This window comes from Myripristis murdjan, chromosome 10 (genome assembly GCF_902150065.1).
Source record: "Myripristis murdjan chromosome 10, fMyrMur1.1, whole genome shotgun sequence".
Classification (NCBI taxonomy): Eukaryota; Metazoa; Chordata; class Actinopteri; order Holocentriformes; family Holocentridae; genus Myripristis; species Myripristis murdjan.
Window position 1 is genome coordinate 28,707,094 of NC_043989.1, and position 6,720 is coordinate 28,713,813.

Here is a 6,720-nt window from a genome sequence, read left to right on the forward strand (position 1 = left end):
AAATGTAAACTTGCCCATTTCTACATTTTTTTCATACAAAAGCAAACTTTGTCTCGCTGTACACTGTTATTCCCCTCAGGGGTCAGATAAACTCACAAGGGGAAGATTTCCAGAATTCCCCTGTGATTTTTCTGCACGCGTGCATACACACACACACACACACACACACACGCACACAGTGTTGGATGTAGCTCATCTTTAAAACATGATGTTTTCTCTACTCACCTGAAGCAGGCCTACAGCGGGCACATGGCATTACTTTGTACCGTTGTTTACACTATTAACATATTGTACACAACACACCAATTCAAGCACACGTGTATGCACACATGCGCGCGCGTGCACGTACACACACACACACACACACACACACACACACAGTTGAACATGCACCCAGAAATTGTTGTATTTAACTAATGCATAAAACATGGTGTTTAGGCCACCAGAGACAGATCCTCAGAGGGCACTTCTGGTGGTATTACTACTTTGTACAGTTTAGATTGAAAAAACACACACACACACACACACACACACAGGGAAAGAGAGAGAGAGAGAGAGAGAGAGAGAATAATCCAGAAAAGATTATGATGACTGAATGATTCATGTCCGTTCTTAGACGCTGAGGCAGAACATCAGCTGACCATTGAGTCAGCCTCAAGTTGGCAGAAGACATCTATAGAAGTGATTATTAATGTAACAATAAAAGCAGTTCTGTGAAAGTTGCACCCACAACAGAAATCCATCAAAGCAGACATTTTCAAACTTTCCTGGCAACACCAAGACACTGAAAACAACAAATAGACACATCCACAAGAAACCATTGTCTTTACAGTATGTACGCTATATGATCATTGTTCAGCAACTCAGTTTCAAATACTGTTTATTATCTACCCACTTTACTGACAAAATTTGTTTTTGCCTTCAGAAAGTGTAAATTAAGAAAATGTAAAAAAAAAAAAAAAAAAAAAAAAAAAAAAAATACAGATTTCCATTAAAATACTTGGCGAGAAGGTCTGTTATAGTCTAATACGTTTAAAATGTTTGAGGACCTGGTAACTACGCCAGACAATTTAAAAAAAATGTTCCATACATGAGTTGAGTTTCCCTCAATTCTTTGTGGTAATAAAAAGCATGCACAAAACCCATTTACAGGGACTATTATCCGATGGCAGAGTCCCAAGAACAGTGAAAGCCTCGCTCAAAAGAAAACACATGAAAACACAGGTGACTGCGGTTTGGAATTCATGTATAGTCATTGGACAAGCGCTTATCTTCAAAAGTCAGTCCCTCAGGACTTGCTGAAAGAAGAATGAAGAGAAACACCGTGTCTTGGATTGACAAGCATGCGTTTTTGAAATTATTCAGTGCTTTTTGAAGGACCTTGAGGTCATGACATCTTCTCCACAAATGAAAGCCTGCAAAAGCCTTCAGTTCAAATAAGAAAAGGAGAAACAACACATTTCGAGGCCTGGGTGCGACAGCAGCAATGGTCTCCCTCCCTGTGAAGTTGTTGTATTTTACGGGCAGCCCTAGCGCTCCACAAAGCGACTGAGGACATTGTTACTCTGTCACATTCAGCGGTGCACTGATCCATCTACACATAGTGGAGGTGTTATCACTTATTTTACAATGTAGCTGAATGTCTGCAACGTTGCACTGATAACAGCGTCTTTTCAGACAGGACTCCAGGACTCACTTAAGCACAAGAATCCAAAGTTACCGAACAATGAAGCAAAACATGTTTTATTCTCTGGGAATGCTTTCTTTCAATGTCAACTGATTTATGCTTAGCAGTGTTTTTCAAGCACTTCTTTGATGCCTTGCAATGCAAAGAATTAACTGGTTTGCCTGACTTGAAAGTGAATTGATCCTAGCCTAATGTCATATCAAGACAGAGGTTATATAGTTTATATTTGATAGTTTTAAATCAATCGGCAGTATGCCAAGATCACAAGGAGTAGTCCAGGGTATTTGGTGGTGTATGGAGTATACCCATCAATTATCCTAATTGCCACTGACTTAAATTGGATAGCAATTGGTGGGGTCGCGGCTTATTACATTTATTAAAGTTCAACGTGCTCCAGAGCCATTTAGTGCAACAGTTCACATGGAGGCGTTTCTGCACTCAAAGGGATGCCAAAAGCTGTAAATCGTGCGTAACGAAAGAGTTAATTTTCAGAACACCACGTGCCTGCACATAAACTCAAGGAGCACCTCTCTGGCTGTTATGCTGAATTGGTGGTTGTTGGCTGTGAACTTTAGAATTAAACTTCAAAAGAAGGCATTTCAAACAGCTTACATTTAAATCAGCAAATGTATGTCAAACAAGCAGGTGCCGCAGCACAGCATGGGTCCCTACATCCACAAGACATGATGATGAAAGACATCACAAGACGTTACAAGCTACAAGAAGAAATACATAGCGTTAACACTGTGAATCATGTGTGGCAATAAATTAACTCATAATGTCGTACATTGTGAATAGGCTTTTCATCTAAATACCTAATTGGGTTCGGTCTAGAGGAGACGTTTGATGCTATGTTTGTGGGTTGACATGACGTCTTTGTGCATAATGTCTAGCCACTGGATTGTTTCCACTGTTGTTCAGCCAGTGGTGCCAAAGATTCTTTTGGTTTGCCCTGCATTAAATGGACAATCTAGACTATCTACTAGAAATGTTGTATAGCAAGTGATCATGGAGCCTATCTTGAAGGTTTTGCAGGGATAAAACACAAACACATCATAGTAACCTCAGCCAGCAGAACTGGACAGGGGTTATCTTTTTGCCCACTAACAGACAGACAAACCTGCTAACAGACAAACTGCTCTCTCTGGTGATTGAAACTGAACTGGAGGCTAAAGTTTCCCTGTCTGTTGAACGGGCCACTCCGCTGAGTGCTTTCCAGTTTCTATTGTTCACACTCTGATTGCCTCTCATAGTGTTAAGCCAAAATGGTTTCTTTTATCCAGAAGTTGGCAGCTCCTCACAACTCCGTCCTCAAGTGTTGATGCCCCTCTGAGGCGACAGCTCACTTCCTGCAATTCACTGTCATTCTCACTTATATCTCAAATCCAACTGATTATGTTTTAATTTGCTTTGCCCCTGAGCTGTATTGTGTCCATTGTGATTGGGTGTGACTTTGTAATGAGTTCATTCCTGAGTTCCTGGTCTGACTCGTCATAGTGAGTGACCTTTGCAGAATTTCCTATTAATGTCATTTGTTTCTAGTGAATCTGCATTTCTATGACTGTATTTTTATACTTATACTGCTACTACTACTGCTACTACGAGTACTACTACTACTAATATAATTATAGCAGCCTTAATTATATTGCATTTTCCAAACAACAGTTGAAAGTGCGTTATAAAACAAGATAAAATTTAAGAGGAGCTGAAATGGAAGACGAAGCAAATAAGATAGAAAGGAGGCAGGAAACAAGACATAAAAAGAACTTCATAAAAACACTTTTCTGTCCATGTGGTGTCATGATGATGGCAGAGATTCTGAAACTGACCATATGGGATGTTATATATAAACTAGGTAGGATGGCTATGACACATAGTTTGTTGTGCCTGTTTGATCTTCAAGTCAGTGCCTCAAGTTCATCATCCATCCTCTCCAGGGTCCACTTTGTAAAAGGGTTATGCATTTGTTCAGCAAAGACTTGTTATGTACTGTGCCATAGCAATTATCATAATTTGTTTACATGTAGAAGCAATTTATGAACACAAGTTTCATGTTTTGTTCATATGGCAGATCTCTCTTTTTGGATCAGTTTCAGCATTCTTGACACAGTCAAATACCTACCATGAATTCAGGGATTACAGTGTGCCCTCCCTCTTAACCTGATTTCTCCAGTGTGCCTCAGCAACAGGTAACATTATTAAATTAGCAACATAATGTACCAAGGAGAAAGCGTGCCAAGCACTTAAGCAATAAGACACACTATTATTTCAGCAAGATGATGTACCAAAATATGTCTTTGCTGATGTCCTTGACATCAGCAAAGGACAGCAAACAGAGAAACATAATGTGCCAAGTGAATTAGAGCCTCCCAGGCTCTAAGTAATAAGGAACAGGGTGATTGCAAAAGTCAATTATGGTTTGTTGGAGCTTGCCACCCTAATGGTGATAAAAATCAAAATAAACCCATTTAGAGTGAAGTGCTTTTTCAGCTAATACAGCAATCAGTGATCAGACTGAGTATATGAAAAAAAGATGCAGGTAAGATTTTGTCTCTCAGTTCAGCTGATAATATTGATTACTCTCTCTCACACACAAAGGTACTGGCATATTGAGGGTTGACTGAAGAGTGGCTAAGGAAATACAGAGCTGAAAAACTGCAAACTACAGAGGCAGTATTGTTGTTATTACAAACCAAACGTGTTATTATTACAGACTCACATTTGGGGGAGGGTGTGAATTTTGCAAAACTGGTATCCACTCAAGCCATCTGATAAATTAAAATGTCCACTCTAGCTAGTGTATGCAGAATATCCGTCAGTCTAGTTCTGTTTCAATAGAGAATAGTGGAATTAAGTTTCCAATCTCTCTTTGTGGCAAATGGATTTGGTCTTGAGAGAATATTCCAGGATCATCTTCTGTCTTTATGTGCCAGGAGACATTTCTATGAGGGGCACACTACTGTATTTATGAAGGTGAGTCTTATTGAATGTTTGCTGAACTAAGTCAAACGTTGAAGAGGAGAGATGAGATTGAGCAAACAAGTGCCATACAATTTATGTGTAAACATGCACAAAGATTTAAATAATTAACAACGGATTAATCAACAATTTCATCAATAACCATTTGATTCATTATTTGAATTACATGGGCTGGCAGTGGACAGCAGCAGGATATATCACCAAAATGGCCTCAATCCTCAATGACACCTTGTGGACTATGTCCCTAATCTGCTTCAGCTGTTTGTCCAAACAATGGGCAATACATCATTCAGTCTTCATATCTTGTCTCACAATGCAGAGTCTGTAACTCTTCTAGCGTTTGCTGACATTGGCACAAACGTTGTGTTCTTTAACTAAAAGTTTGGCCTGAAGATGGTGCTAGAAGAGAGGTCATGGGGTCACATAAATCAGTAGAGCTCTCTAAGGTTCATCAATTTACACAGTAAAAGTTTCAGGCATATAATAGTTGCTCCCAAAAATGTAGTTCTCAAACAGTTCATAACCAAAGTATAGTTAGTACTGAAACTAGACACATGCTGTCAGTGATCCAAAGCCAGATCCCAACAACCTGAATGAAAATGTCACTTTTCACATGCTTAAAATTTTAATCAGCAACACAAGTGCTAAATTATTCATACTTTATGTAAAGGTGCCCCTTATGGAAATGGTTAATATATTAAAATATCGTACCAATAGCGCCACCATGTGGCCATGAGACATAGCAAAACAATATTTGCATACTGTGTTCCTTGGATGATAGTGGTTCGACTGATGAAGGCCACAGCCATTTCCGCCCTTTTGGATGTTTCGGTAAACACATTTCATACTTTTTCAACCCAAACCCAAATATAATCTCTAAATTTTTGTCCAAACCCGGCCCAACCCGGCGGGACCTGTCAGGACCTGTCGGGACCTGACGTGTCCCAGTGGGGATCCACACTCTAGTGCAAAAGTTCTTAATGAGAATACACAGTACATATTGAGGCGAAACACCAACAGCTCCATTTTGTGGCTATTAGCAAAACACCAAAACACTGCTTATTATTGCGTTTGATACAATTTCACCTGTAGGTGGTGCTAAAACATTGTAAACACTGGCAGCTAACAGCTTGCAGCTCTCACACAAATTTTTTTCACTAAATGAATTCTAGTTATTTATATTTCTTGATTACGGGTGGCTCCCTTGGCGACCTGCATTATTTTTCTTTTATTGTGTTTTCTTTTTTTCTTTTCTTTTTTTTTGCTTCCTGAGTGCCTTACTTATTGTTTACCAGTGTTGTTTTGTGCTGTGTCTTGTCTGTTCCATTAGTCAGTGTGCAGCAGAGAATGGCAGCAACAATAGGACACAGGGAGGTGGCAGTGGAGGACATGCCACAAAGGTGGGTTTCCAGACTGGATCCCACAATGTCGGGAGTGCACAGCGAGCTCTCCAGCATGCTGAGCCTGACACTACTCCTCAACAGGAAAACCCTCCCCTACTGATGATGCTGCAGGGCATTTTAATTATACTCTCAGCAATGGTGAGGTTGTCTGTGTGAGGGGCTGATGGGGGAGGAAGGTGGGGCGTTGGGGGGTCAGAGGCAGAGTCGGATTTAAAATAGGCCCTGTTGTCTTCTATTGTCTCTCACTCACTCTTTGATGTTCCTGGTAGTTATTAGTTAGTAATTAGTACGCCTCCACAATGGGCCACATCTTCTCTTTCCTCTTATTCTTGCTCTCAATTCCTCTTTCCATATTAACAGAAAGCCTCCCCTCCCTTCTCTTTTTCCATCACTTATTTTTCCTTCTGTTCTTATCTACAGGTAGCAATTGACTCCCTTTCGCTGCATCCATCTTTTCCTTTTGCATAAAGACTTTGCCCCTCTGTATTTACCATTAACATACTCTCGCTCTGTCCGCCCCTCACTGTTTATTTGTCTTCCCATCCCTCCCTTCATCCCTACCTACCTCTTACCCCTTACACCCTCTCTCCTCCCTCTCTTTCTATCTCCCATCCTTCCTCTAAGTGCTATTTGCCTTTTCTCATAATAGCA